The sequence below is a fragment of the Eptatretus burgeri genome, chromosome 5, assembly GCF_056783735.1.
Source record: "Eptatretus burgeri isolate ZD-2024b chromosome 5, Ebu_testis_v1, whole genome shotgun sequence".
In the NCBI taxonomy this organism is placed as follows: domain Eukaryota; kingdom Metazoa; phylum Chordata; class Myxini; order Myxiniformes; family Myxinidae; genus Eptatretus; species Eptatretus burgeri.
Genome location: NC_140965.1, coordinates 108,624,977 through 108,639,976, shown reverse-complemented (window position 1 = coordinate 108,639,976; position 15,000 = coordinate 108,624,977). Strand labels below are relative to the sequence as shown.

General features: G+C 45.0%; 1 long non-coding RNA gene across 1 annotated transcript in view; it reads right to left on the bottom strand.

The window, feature by feature from the left end:
• Positions 1–12,338: 12,338 nt before the first annotated feature.
• LOC147027131 (uncharacterized) overlaps positions 12,339–15,000 on the bottom strand; it is an 18,012-nt gene continuing 15,350 nt past the window's right edge. Inside the window, exon 3 of the long non-coding RNA XR_015057956.1 lies at positions 12,339–12,803. This is a non-coding gene — a long non-coding RNA (uncharacterized LOC147027131). The remainder of the gene's footprint in view (positions 12,804–15,000) is intronic.

Genomic DNA, 15,000 nt, shown 5'->3' with positions numbered 1-15,000 from the left:
CAGATCCAAGATGGCTGACTGGTGGCCATTTTGTTACAGCACAGTACAGCACAGTACAGAATGGCATACACATGCACCAAACTTTATTTTGCGATCTTATCAAAGATGACCGACTCGTGACCATTTTTGTTGTAAAAAGCCCGATGTTGAACATGTCCTCAACCATTAATTGGACAAGCATTTACTAATGTTGTTCAAACTTGGCAAACTGATAATGAATGATGGCTTACATATGCAAGTCATTTTCTTTTGAGATCAGATCCAAGATTGGCCAACTGGTGGCCATTTTGTTACTTAAATGTGTTCCCAACCATTTCTCAGACATGCATTGTCCAATTTTGTTCAAACTTGGCAAAAGCAAACTACATAATGGCATACACGTGCCACTCACTTTATTTTGCAATTTGATAAAAGATGGCCGACTGGTCGGCTGGCGGCCATTTTAGTTGTCCATAAATTTGGGCTAACCCTTTAACTCCATGCAGCAAAATTACTAAAATAATGGGAGCTATGACATTTTATGTCTTTTTTAGTTGTTGAATTGAGGCTTAGTGAAGCGAAATATTGGTGGATTGAGGAAGGCAGAGGGGGTGGATTGAGTCGAAATATTTAAAGTAGCAGAGGGAGTGGGGGAAGGGAAGACATCACACCGGTGATATACAAACTAATCTCAACACATGCCCCCAAAAATCCTTAGACAAGGGGCAAAGAACTACTTACAACATAAACTAATGAAATAACTTATTCTCAGGTATCCTACGTGTACATGTATGCTCTGCCCTGGGGTAAATTTCCAAAACCTTCACAATACATTTATGGTAAGGAATGATTTGACCAGGATGGCACCCTCTACGGTTCTATTACAAAAAATCTCGAGTAGCTGGCCCCCACAGCCTGTCATTGACCACTTCCCCACCATGGTGTACATGTGCTCCAACTTTTGGCATCATGCATGCCTATATAATGAGCTATTCTGGCCTGGATGGGAGGCAACAATGAACACAAGGTCAAGATAGTCGCTTAACGTAAGTGGTGTCTTCAACCCATATTGCTTGCAATTATGAACAAGGCCCTCATGGCCACAATGAAGCCTGGTGTTGGCTCAGTGGTTCGGGTGGTGGCTTGGGATACGAGGGTTCCGAGTTCAAGCCCCGCTGGCCACTGAGTTAGCATCAGGGGGGTTGACTCAGCCTGTTATTCTTCCAAGGTCGGCAAAATGAGTACCAGTTCCAGTGTGTGTACTGGTAGAGGGGAACTGCATCAGCGACACAGTCGTGCTTCAAGAAATGATAGCTGCCCTGGCAGCTAAACTGCCATACAACCACCACATGGCCACAATGCACAGATGGAACAATTTGGCCACCCAATGTGGGAGTCTTTTTGGCCACATAGCCAAAGTTGAAGAAAAATCTTTGTGGCCTTCAATGGCCTCCAACATAAGCCTGGTATTGGCTTAGCAGTTTGGGTGGCTGGCTTTGGATCCTAGGGTCCAGAGTTTGAGTCCCGTTAGCCACTGAATTAACACGGGGTGGAGTTGACTCAGCCTGTCATCCTTCTGAGGTCAGCAAAATGAGCACCGGTGTACTGGTAATAGGGGCACTGCATCAGTGTCATAGCTGTGTCCCAAACCAACGATGTAACTAGCAGCCACAAGACTGCACATGAGAGAGAATGGCCTCCAAAGAGCAGGTGGCCCATCAGCCTGCAACACAACTCTTCAGCCTTCAAATGGCCTCAATGACAAACAGTAGGTGAGTGATCATGGCATGGCAACACATCAAATGGTAGGACAAGGCAGAACATGCGAAGGTTAGGCAAACAGGACCAGAAGGTGTTGTTGCGAGCCAGCCTCAGTGTTATACTCATTCTATGGCAAGAGTGTGCCGTGGCAGCAATTCAGGCGGTCAGCTTCGGCCCTAACCTAACCTGATCTATCCACCACGCTAATTACTCTAATTACTCTGCTAATTACCATACCCTCTCCCCTTTAACCCCTCCACTCTACTCCTACCCCCTTGCCAAATAACAGTACCATTCCTTTCATGCCGTAAAGGCACCTCGGGCTGCTGAGGCAGTTTCATTGGCAAAGAGTGCAGTCTTGGACAAGTCATCACTCCGATACAGGTTACTCCGAATGGTTATAACCCCAGTACGCTGGTACTCATTTTGCCAACCTGAGAACGATGACAGGCTGAGTCAACCCCACTTGGTGTTAATTCAACAGCTGACAGGGGCTTGAACACAGGACTCCAAGGTCCACAAGCCAGCCATCTTAACCACTGAACCAACACCAGGCTTACCCCCTTGCTTGCCTTATCCTAAATCCTGTCTAAATCCCGATGAACTATCTTTCTCTCCCGGGACCCACTAATCCCATAAACTAACCTATCTCCCAGGAGATCTGCCACTTTGAAAACAAAAATAATTAAAAACCCAAATCATCAATTAAAAAATGTCACCAATCCCTCTCTAAGCTCGATAATTGTCTCAGTTCCCATTTGCTGCCTTATCAGTTTCTCACCACCGCTAATTTATGGTTGTACCCTCTGAGTCACGTGCGTTCCTCCATGGACTGAGGCCCCAGCCTTTGTGCCAACACACACATGCTATGAAGCTTGACACTGGTGCTGCGAACTGCGTGGCGTGACCCCCTGCGGTGCTCACATGGAAATCTGCTGGGTGCACACAGTGCCTCCAGAGGAACCTCATCACACTTCCTTCGATACCCCGTCCCCCCCCTCCCCGCAACAATGGTCACCACTCCCACTCTGGCTGCACCTTCCAGCATGAGCCTCACATGGCACGGCTTGAGCACCATGTGTAATGCCGTGCTTCTTCGCACGCCTCCCTCCTGCACGCTTGGTTGTGTGATGCGCACACTCCCCCCCCCCCAGGTCCCCCACGTGACCCCTTCCTGCAGTATCAGTGTCCCGGACAATCTGCTAACTTCGCGCGGGGAACACCTTGACAAATTTTCTGATCTTCTCACTCCTTTTATCCAAGGCTTGCCTGGGCGGGATACCCCTTCTTCCACATGCTTTCATACATGCTCTGACATGCAGCAACCTTTGCTCCCCACCGGTTGGCTCAAGCCAAACCAGGTTCATACCTACAACACCATGGGGAATCTACGATCTAAAGCTAAATCGTACGTCTCTGACAGCTTCCCCAGAATCATTCCTCACACCTCCTCACAGTCCATACTAACTGTGCCCTCGCGCACTGGCACCACATACTCCTCCTCACTCAACATACCCACACACGTGCATGGACTCACACCGGGATGCCCGACTTCTCCCAGATCTGCAGTGCATGGCGTGTCTGATGTGAGTTCACTCTGGTGGCATGGCTGCTCACCACATGCCGGAGCACACGGTTCACAAAATGTCTGTACAACCTCCACCATGGCATTACTCACCGTGGACCAGAGTGCAAATTCGAACATCGCACCCATGTAACCCATTTTCGAGGCCTCATCTAGACTGACACACACGGGCAGCATGACCTCAACCTCCCTCACTGGCATCTTAGCGGGCACCAAGGTTCACACACCAGCCGTTCGGCGTTGGCCGTGCATACCTTTGTCATGGCATTGCATTTGGGCACCAGCGATTTGCCTGTAGTCTCCACCCCACACAGCACACACATGAACAAACACACAGGTTCACACACTTCCTTGTGAAGAGTCCGTTAACAAAACCCATTCTCCCCATTTGAACCATTATGCTTGTGCGTGCTGTCCACATACCTGTTGTTGGCAATTGCTGGCTCCACCTCCCGATCGGCCTTCTCTGCCGGCTCCTGTGGCCCAGTTTCACCTTCGATCGAACCCAGGAAGCCACAAATGTCCTGCACGCATTTTCCACAACACATGCCTCAACCCCCTCTCTTCCTGTACACTTTACTTGCTGTACTGCACTACACACAATTGACTCACTGCTTCTCGCTTGCTCTCTGGCTCACTTTTATTTCAAAAATTTCTGTTTTACTTCCTGTTTTAACTTCATCGAACTCCTGGGGTCCCATTTTACTCCTTATGCTGAGTGGCGCTGTCTCCCGTACCCTTTTAGTTACCTCCTATACTTTACCCATGGCCTGCTGGTCACCATCTCACACTTCGAGTCCCACATGCATGACGCATCTCCTGTCAATTTCCGCCATTTCACAAGACAGCGTCGAGTTTCTCACACAGGTAAATCTGCCCAGCCTTCACCTCGGCCTGCCCAGCCCCAAGCCTGTACAACCCAACTTCTGCCTTTGCCCGCCCAAACCTCATTCTAACGATCATTTGGTTGAACATGGTCAGCAACCGGTCGATGCCAAGTGGTGCCAGCCGTGGCGACTTGCTACCTTGTGGCATCTGCTCCATTGGAAGCACCGGGCTGACCGATTGGGGGTGGGGTCAAAAAGGCAATCAAGCAGGAAGTACTCCTCCACTGCACCCTCCACTGACCCTTCCTCAGTCATGTCAAACTGGGTCACAACAGTGTCTAACCAGGTAGCACCGACTTGATTCTGTACATTTTGACTCGACACAGCATTTTGACTCCACAAAGCTAACAACATTTTTTTTTGCTTCCTGTGCTCTACAATTTTGCTTTGAGGCACAATCACTTGCACATCAGGTCCACTCCCACTCCTAACACCAGTGTGATGGACGTCACCTCTGGATAACTTCAAATAAATCAGCGCATTTTATAGACCACGATAGCCAGTTGCCCCAGATCTTCCTGCAGATTCTCTGCCCAGACTTGTGTTAACATACAAAGAAGACCGAATACGAGTGAGTATTGTGCCGGCAGTCAAGCAACAGATCTTAATTAGTTGGCCGAGTGGAACCAATGTTGCGTAACCCCTTGTTATTATACGTAACCGTATAAGCCCATTTAAAACCTGGCCAATCACCGACCATATGCCTTAAATCTTGATCAAAATTGACAGAATAATTCAAGTCACGACTTCTGTGTAAATAATGCATTTACTGAAGGGTCGCCATAACTATCTCTCTCGGGACAGTATCATAGGCCTTCTGCAGGTCAACAAATCCAAATGCCATTTTACCTGCACCTCAATCCTCTTCTCCACAGCTGTTTCAGCATGGACATCCCATCCGTCATCCACAGAACCTTTCCAAGCCCTTGATATTCTTGCCGATGTCCATCTCCACACTTCCTTATCCTCCCATCTGGAATCCTCCCCAATACCTTCATGGCATAACTTAGGAGCATAATGCCTTTGGACCCCCCTGAATCTTGAACATCACCCTTCTCCTTCCACGTCGACACAATTACCTGTCCTCCAATCCTTCAGAATCAAACACTCTTCCATACATACATTTAAGAGCCTCTTTGTCCAACTGACTCTGACTTCTCTTTCTGAAATTAGCAATTATGTACGTACACTATCAATGGCTGGTACTATTCCCTTCTTCATCTTCTTTAATGTAGTCCACACCTACTCCTCTGTGATCTCCACCGACTCCGCCTTCCTCTGCACATAATAGGAAAGCTCCAGCTCACCATTGCTTCCTCCCTGGTTCAACAGTTTCTTGAAATCTCCTTCCATCACACCTTCAATACTGCCCCCTCTCTGTCACTAACCTCATGCCACCATCCTTAATCAACACACCTGCACTCCCCTTCTTGTTCTTACTATCATCATCCCTGTCATGAGAAAATTTGTAATCATCTTCTTCCTGCCATCCTCTCCAGGCTTGTTCTGGCAACTTCCATATAATTCCTAGCCTCTACTTCCATATCATTCCTCGCCTAATCCACAGCTCTCCTTGCTGCTTTCATATTCTGCCCATATGAGTGCATCACCGCTGCATCCAGTTGTCTCCCTCTATCCTTTATCTCCATTCTCTTCCAAACCCCCTTCTGTTCACCAACTACCTCTGCAATTCTACTAAACTTAACCCCCGCCATGGACCCTCCCAGCTTACCCCTGCCCTCCATCCTCTCCTTGCTCCTTTCCACATTCTTACACCCTATCAGCAGCTCCTCCTCCCCTGTCGCTAACTGTGTGGACCTGAAAAATCTGAGTCATCTGTTCAACCTGGAAGATCTGGCAATCCAGGTCACTGCCAATAAATCAGACACAAGATAAGACATATTTACAAAACAGAATCCTTCCTCCCACAGGACGTCCCTGACTCCTTTCTCTCTCTCCCTGGCGATTTTCTCCTCCGGTTTGTTCAAACTTAATTCAGTCCTGGTGGTGGAGTCTCACTGTACATCAAGAACACAATTTCTCACTCTCTGTGGACTGCTCTTACACCTGCCAAAGCCCAGGAGTACCTCGGGCTGTGCCTTCAACTCCGCTCCCAACTCATGTTTGTCTGTGTATTGTACCATCACCCCAACAGTAATGACCTCATCTACATCTTTCTCAGACCTATTTCACCAACTATCACACTTCTGCAAAGGACTTCTGTGTCTCCAGAGAATTGACTCATTCTGTAAACTTCCCCACTCAATTTTTTTTTTATCAATGGCAACTCCTCCCTTCTGGATTTGATGACGACCAACTTCCCCACCAATGTACCTTGCTCTTTCTCTGCCTCAATTGGTTAATCTGATCATGTGCTTGTGAGAGTCAGTGGGCTGGCTATTCTCAGAGAACTTCCTCAGCGCTGGAAAGTCTGGCAGCTCAGTTCACTCAGGCAGATTGGAAGGAACTGCAAGCAACCATCTCACTCCAGGACTGGTCTCCTATACCCATGACACCTGATATTAACTCGGCCTGCAAATTCTTCCACAGACACCTGCTCTCTTTTATGCACAGATCTATCTTATATCTTCTTCAGTTATCCTACCCTTCTTCCCACACATGGGACACTGAATCCAGTGTTGAAGCAGACAAGCAGTTGCTCTGAAACAACTTGCTTTCTCTTCCAGGAAGGCATAGCCAACCAAAGGCAATCTCAGATCATTCCAAAAAGCCTGCAATTAGTGTGTGTCCTCTCTCAGGAGAGCCAGTAAACAATATCTGTCTAACCTCAAGATTGAACAATCAAACTTGTCTCCCTCATCTGAAACCGAATGATGCCCTATTAAGTCTGTCTCTGGAGTATACCCCCCCTCCATCCCTTCCCTCACTTCGAATGGCACCACAGCTGACTCCAGTCGTGAGAAAGCCAAATGCCTCAATTCTGTTTGCTTCCAAATATTGTGTCGCCAAACCTCACCCTCTGTACCCACCTGACCCAGCCATACCAACTACTCTTGGAGTCTGCGTCTTTTGCACCTGAGAAGATGGAGAGGTTTCTGGCAAACCTCGACTCTGATTCTGAAACTGAGCATCAGCTCACGTGTTCTAAAGTGTAATCTTGCACATCCTTTTTCTGCAATTTTAACCCTTTTCTTTGACCGTGGTCATCTTTCATCTGCTTGTACATGGACACAAAAGTACAGACAGATGATCGGTCAGTTGGTCAGACTGAGCTCATCTTTGTATCCCCCATCTGCAACCTTGTCAGGGGGGGGGGAGGGGGGTACACTAAATGTTTGTTCAGATTTTTGTCTTGGCCTTGACAAGGAAGAAATACCATTTGGTCGCTTTGCTTACACTATTAGATGCCTGCATGAACAGCAAAGTGTTCGTTTCCCTCTTTTGGAAACAATTATTTGCAATATGAGTAATAAATTGTAGTTGAATGTTCACACCAAATAAGAACACTAATGGCAACATTTAATTACCTCTGCCACTGAAGGTGGATGGAGTTTATGTTTTTCATCCCTGTCTGTCTGTGTGTTTGTTTTGTGAACAGGATATCTCAAAAATGTATGAACAGATTCAGATGAAATTTGGTGGACAGGTTGGGTTTGTGACAAGGATGAAATTATTCGATTTTGGTCAAGATCCAAATCTGAGAATTTCTTGTTTTTAAGGTGATTTTTCACCATTGAGAGATTGCCCCAAAAATGATATAAAGAATGATATTTCAAAAAGTTATGGATGGGTTATGACAAAACTTGGGAGATGAGTTTGGTAAGTGACAAGAACAAGCCGATTAGATTTAGTTCAGGTCCAGATTTAGATCCGGCCTATCAGTGGGATACAAAACTAACCTGTTCAGCCTGGTTGAGGTATGTGCTCCATCGAGTGTCGTTCTTGTTAGTGATGGGTTTCTCAAAACAATAATCCTTTGTCAGTCTCTTGAAGTCAGAGTTTCAACGTATGAAGTCTTTTTAATGAGAATTAATCATATATTTGAGATAGATTATCAAGATGAAAATTAATACCGGGCGTAGTGGCGTGCGCCTGTAATCCGGCTACTCGGAGGCTTGGGTTGGAGGATCGCTTGAGGACGGGGGCTCTGCACTGGGCAGGGTGTAGAGCAGCCCGGAATCATGTCGAAACCCAAATCCTGATCCCTGTGTCGTAAGAGGCGACCAGGGTTGCGTCAGGAAGGGCATCCGGCGTAAAACCTGTGCCAAATCAGTATGCGGATCATAACGGATGATCCGCTGTGGCGACCCCTAACGGGAGCAGCCGAAAGATGAACAACAACATCAAGATGAAAATTAAAATTTTATGTCAAAAAAATATATTGTCATGGATGTGGGGTCTGTGGTTATCACGAGGTAGCTCCTCGGACCTTTACCCAACCTCCGGTCCTGAGGCCGCCGGCCACAGATAACTCGGTCGTCCGACAAGCTGCGAGGTAACCGTGGCCGCCGATTAGAACCACCGAGCCTGGCAGAATTTTCGCTCCTTGGTGACGCGTTAACTTACCGTTGGCACGGCAACCCTAATTAGGCATCACGCCCTCAACAGCCACGTGCATATTTCTTATGTACGGCCGAACGAACCATAATGGCTGTTGGCTAATCACGGCGTCAATCAGTGGGGCAAAACTTCCTATCCAACTAAATTTACACACAATGTCAGACCAATGGAGAAAAGGACAAAAGTGAGCAGGACGAAAACGTTTAACACTTCAACTAGTACATTTATTCAACAAACACAACAAGGTTTATTCAATCACCAATGGCAGGTATTTACGATGGATGGAGAGAAATCACAATGAAAAGGCAAAGGAGAACAGTAATTATTCTTACTGCCTGCGGAGCCCACTTATACATTCTTATTTTTGTTAAACGTAGGGCATGGCCATCGATCATTCCAGGGAAATGCAGAGAGGAAGAAGAGAGTAAGTAGATAAAGTGCAGAGCGGAGCATGGGTATGGTTCCTGCCTCACCTTACAGAGATGCGTCATTCCATGTGCAGAACAGCACAGCATGAAAGCTCCCCCTTGGTGGCCCTTGTGGTCAAAACAGGCAGACATGAGCACAGGGTTGGCCAAAGGATTTGTGGTCAGGAAAGCTTGATAGACGAGAGCGAGATGAAAAGTCCCAGCACGCGAGACAAGTTGAGACAACTCCTGGCAGATAAGACGAGTCGAGAGAACTCCTGGCAGATAAGACAAGTCAAGAGCACTCCTGGCAGATAAGACATTTGGTGGATCGGAGCACTACAAGCCAAAACCTCCCAGCAGATGGGGCGAGTGGAGTATCGAACGTCAAAGGCTCCTGGCAGGTGAGATGAGCATAGAATTGAAGCGCTCGGCCGATCGAAGTGCTTGATAGATCAAGACGCGTAATGGATCAGATGCTTGGTTCACGAGAGTGCTTGCCAATAGACGTGGAAAAGACGCACGTGATCTTTTGAGTGTGAAGAGTTCTAGCCTTTTTCCACCAACTTTTTTCACTCAGGGTCTCAAATATCATAAACTTCACTCAGAGGTTTCCACGTACACTCACTCTCCAAGTAGGTCAAGTCGATCTGGATTTTACATCCAACTTCATCCACTCTCTACAGAGGTTAAAACCATCACCTATCTCAACCAACGAGAGGGGGTGGGGTGGTTGTTGTTGTTGTTTCCATTGCACAATGACGTCAGCTGTAGCATCAATGACCCTGAAGCTCTGCTGTGTTGTTTTGCAAGAAATGGAAGGAATGAGATCACTGCAGGGCTAATGATTGTCTTCATTGTGTCCAAATGTTTTTTTTTTAACATGGTCTAGGCTCGTGGAAGAGCTATGACACAGAAAAATCAGGACACAACATAACAAAGAGCACAGCAGAAGAAAGGGGAAACACCAACAGCAAGGTGGAGGGAGAAAGTAGATGAAGATGGACAAACAAGAGATGTAGATAATGATGAGGGGTAAGGGAGAATGCAAAGAGTGGACAATATAAATATCGAGGTGGTTTCATGAGAAGGGGTTTGCTGGTGGACTGTGTGTGTCCTGGGGGGGGGGGGGATCACAGAGAGGGCAGAGGGTGCAAGTCCAGAAATGAGGCAGAAGAACACAAAGAGAACACCGACCAATCTGCGATGGCGAAATGATAGGCCCATCGATTCAGCTTCATCAAGAGAGATTCCAATGATCTTGAAAGCCTTGGTTTCCACAGTGTCAAGCTGAGAAAGATGTGAGGCAGAGGAACCAGCCTAGAGGGAAGAGCAGTACTCCATCAAGCTGTGCGTATGAAGGTTTTGCAGGAAATGAAAAGAACGAGTCTATATTTTCAATGATAATTTCCAAAAGATTAAGATTTTTATTGTATGAGTTACATAGTGATTCATGTCCATTGTTTTGAAATAATCGTGGTAATTTGTGACATGTGTGCTAGGGGGATGGTTTTGGATGTGTAATATAAAAGGAGGGACATTCATGGACGATTATGATTTTCTTGGTTTGAAGACGGTTTGACGGGCAAAGAACAGGATGTGAGGAGTTATGGGGTTTTAAAGGCAAAGAACAGGATCGGCGATGGATGGGTCGCTTGAGTTAAAGAATGGTCAAAAGATGGATTGAAAGACGAAGGGATTAAAGAGAACTTGAACATGCTAACTCATGACATCTCCCTCCCAAAATATCCCTCTATACAAAAGGTAGGGAATCTTTCCGACATAAACTAAAGAAATATCTGTCTGAGGAATATCAGAATCGTCTCTGAATGCATGAGGGTCTTTTCCATAACAACAACAATATTTTATCACATGTATTATTTTCGTTTGTAGAATTTATATCAAATAATCCCTACCCCCTCCACTCGAATTCTGCCTCCTCTGACTCCACCCAAACTCTCCCTCTTGGAAAAATGTCTCCCAAAAAATATTTAAACAAGAAATGTTGAGATCTAGAGCAATTTGATTTGTTGTCAAGTTCTCAAAGGTGAATCAGCCAATACCTAAAGAAGGGTGTAATCGCTTTTAGCAGCAGGGGGCACCAATGACCAATCTTTAGTGAGAGCAAATACATTTTCAAAAGGTCCACACAATTGTGTGTACAATTATGCAAAGACACCAATTGTTGACCTTTATTTGAGAAAGATCAATCGAATTGAAGATAAAATTAATAACCACAGCCAAATGTTGTAAGAGGCTTAAATAAACAAAGTAATTGTTATCTAGCGGAACACACATGTAGATAAGGCATCGTTCCCCCACCCCACCCTCCACCCACCTCCTCGATGCATGGACCACATAGTCCTACCCACAAATCCTCATACAAAGTACACGTCAAAACTTTGTTTTTACAGTTTGTAAACATTTGGCTGAAAATATCACAATTTTGTCACAATCAAAATACAGTCATATATCAGATTAATCTCTTTCAAAATTTGAAGAAAAATGTTTAAAAACTCAAAAAAAAAATTTGTGGAAAATTTACTCATAACATCAACAAGATAATGAATGGGATTTGCATCCATGCTATCCCCCCCACCCCCCACCCTAAATCAGCACCATGTTTGTACCAGTTTCAATCCCTCTCCCACCCTTCATTAATATGTGCAAATAGACTTGTGATACAAACTCCAGGGTTGGGAAAGACCTGGAACACAGAATGGATCAATATGGTAGAGGACACACCACCAATATGTTGGAGGGACACATAATGAGTATGGGAATAAAGAGATCAAAATGAGGGGAGGGAGAGGAGGACACAGGGGGTGAAGAAACTGGATACAAGCTCAAACACAGCAAGACGAGGAAGGGAAAAACTGGGGATCAATGGAAATGGAACAAAAAAAATGAAAAGGATGGTCAGGGAGAGGGGGGGAGGTAACAAAATAAATTGGAAGGGAAGGGGTGGGCATGGGGAGGGTTGATGAAGGTAGAAAAAATTTATGCGTATGGAAAATTTTATTAATATATTTGCGTGCACAGAAACTGTATTTCAAGGATCCTGGAAAGCAGCCATAAGGTGAACCACGGCTTACACATGCAAGCATGGAACGGCCGTAAAACGATGATTCTGGTGATGATGATGGTGGTGGTGGTGGTGGTGGTGATGATGATGATGATGATGATGATGATGATGATGATGATGATGATGATGATGAAAAGGGGTGACCTAAGGAGGTGGTGAATAGCCATCTTGAAGGCCTGGAGAGAAGAATGGGATTGAACAGACTGAGGAAGTTGTTTTCACAAGTGAGAGAAAAGAGGAACAAATCAATGGAAGTGAGCAGTGAACCTCCATTTGGGGATTTTCCACCAGTAGTGAGTTACTGCCAGACAACATACAGCGTCCAGAAACCTGGGATAGACAGAGCAACGAAAAGGCAGTGGATTGCAGAAGGAGTGGATTACAGAAACAAGGAGATTGCAGAAGATACCTGTTTGCCGTATGGGAGTAACAGGTCCAGAAACTCGGCTTCATTGGGGAGATTACAATGATTTTGAGGGTCTTGGTCTCCATGGCACCATTACAAGATGTGAAAGGTGTGAGGCAGGGGGCACCAGCCCAAATGGGGAAGTGGGACTCCCTCGAGCTTCGGATGAAGGCTGTGCAAGTCCATAATAGAGAGATAATCTCAAACAAATAAGCAATTATAAAAGCAGGTAAATTAGTGAATCACACAATCTGGGTGGATCATGATCAATAAGTGTCCTGCCATCATGCAAGGTTGCACATTCATGTATTTCCATGAAATATTTGTACAAATGTTTACAATTTGTTCATGAAAATCCATTTAAAAGAAAAGGTTGCATTTATTTTATAATTTATGACCAGTTTGGGAAAGTAGTGGTGTGTAGAGGGTGTTGAGGGTGGGTGTGATAGAGGAGAGCTTGTTCGAGAAATATCATGGTTATTTCCTGGTAATTCTTCCTTTCCATGTGAAGGTTATGCAGTATAGTGTAGCACTTTGATCATGAAATCAATATCCAAGCAAACATTCATCTGGATTCAGTACGTGCAAGCATGTCACACGCCGTGAAATTACATTAACATCCAATCCTACCTGAGATGTGTCTGCAATTAGATGTTTGACAGGCTGAGTCTCAAAGTGTTATTTGATGATAATGTGATTATAAGTGAAGATATTCAAAACACGGTAAGACACGTCTCCGTGTCGACAAGAGGCACGTGTAGCATCGTTGTTTGAGCAGGACATGGTGAGATTCATGTACCACGTAAACGAAGTGTACATCCTGCGAGTTTTCACTACCTGTGTTATATCATACTAGCTGGGATACCTGGCGTTGCCCGGCGCTCTTCTAAAACTGTTGGCACTTTGAAGAAATCAAATTTTGATTTTTTTTCGATTTTTTTTTGTGTGGGGGCAGGGGGGTTAGGGCAGGGGGCTGAGGAAAATGGCAACAAACACACACACACACACACACACACACACACACACACACACACACACACACACACCTCTCTCTTTCAGATGCAGTATATATTTCAAGTCCTGCACTCCAAATTATTTAAAAGTATATTTTCACCTTAAAGTACCAGTCTTCCTGAAAAGAGTTCGTTAAATTTAGGATATTTTTATTTCATGATGCAAATATGAACAGGAATTAACTTCAAAAGGAGTGGTGTGGAGAGGGTATTGAGCTTTCATCCACGGCCTGATGGAGTACTGCTCTCCTCTCTGGGATGGTGATCCCGCCTCTCACCTTTCTTGGCTTCACGCTGTTGAAACTAAGGCTTTTGGGATCACTGGTGATGCGGATGAGTCTTTAGGTCTCTCTTTCTCTCACCACAGGCAGGTCGGTGGTTTTTCTGTCTTCTACCATCTCCTCTCTGGCCTCGCCCTCCCTGCTCTGTCTGCTTGTTTACCCCACGTACCCTGCCCCATATCGCTCCCTTCCACAGATCTCCTCATGTGTCTATTCCCCACTGTTTTGTGCTTTTATGCTTCCCTCTCCCATCCCTCTTGTCTCCTGCTCCCCTTGTCATACGTTCTCTGTGTTATCTCTTTTACGAGCCTTGACATTGAATATATATTTTTTTAAAGTATGGTTGTTAAATAATTTCCTTACTCAAAAAATATGACCATGATAAAAATGGAAAGTATGACAATTTTCCATTCAGTTCCATGAAAACCTCACTTACTTCATGCAATCGGCATCCAAGTATTTCAGTGATCATAATAAGGTGTCCAGAAACAGCCAAACCTAAGGGCCTGGGAAATATTTGGATAGTTTTTGAAGTTTTGACAAAAGATCCTTGAAATACAGCTTTGGTGCATGCAATGCAGCAACGGAATTGTGAAACACAGACAGGCTGAAGTGATGAGAAGCAGACAAGAAATCCTTCTAAAATTTATGCTTTGATGATCTGAGCCATAACAGTTACAAAAAGTCGTTTTGTTATACTTAATTATCAAAGCCTGGGAGCAACAAGCAATGACAGAACGGTGCGTATTTTGAGAGAAGTTTGTACAAATAAATAAATCTAAAGCAGAGACTGAAAGCTTACATCCTCAAATGGAAAATTTGACAAATTAAAAATATCAGACTGAAAAAATTAAGATTTGTAGATGGAACACTTTATACAAGTTAACTGCAACACATCACGCAGCAATGTGAAGGTGTCGATGTTTTTGTCCCAAACTGTTGCAAGTTATAGTTTTTTTTTTTTTTTTTTTTAGAAAAAAAGCTCTGTAACGATGCTAAATTGGGAAGTTGTACGACAAACAACATCCTCGAGTCTGCATTCCATTTGTCCAAGAGCATTTACTTTCTTTTTTTT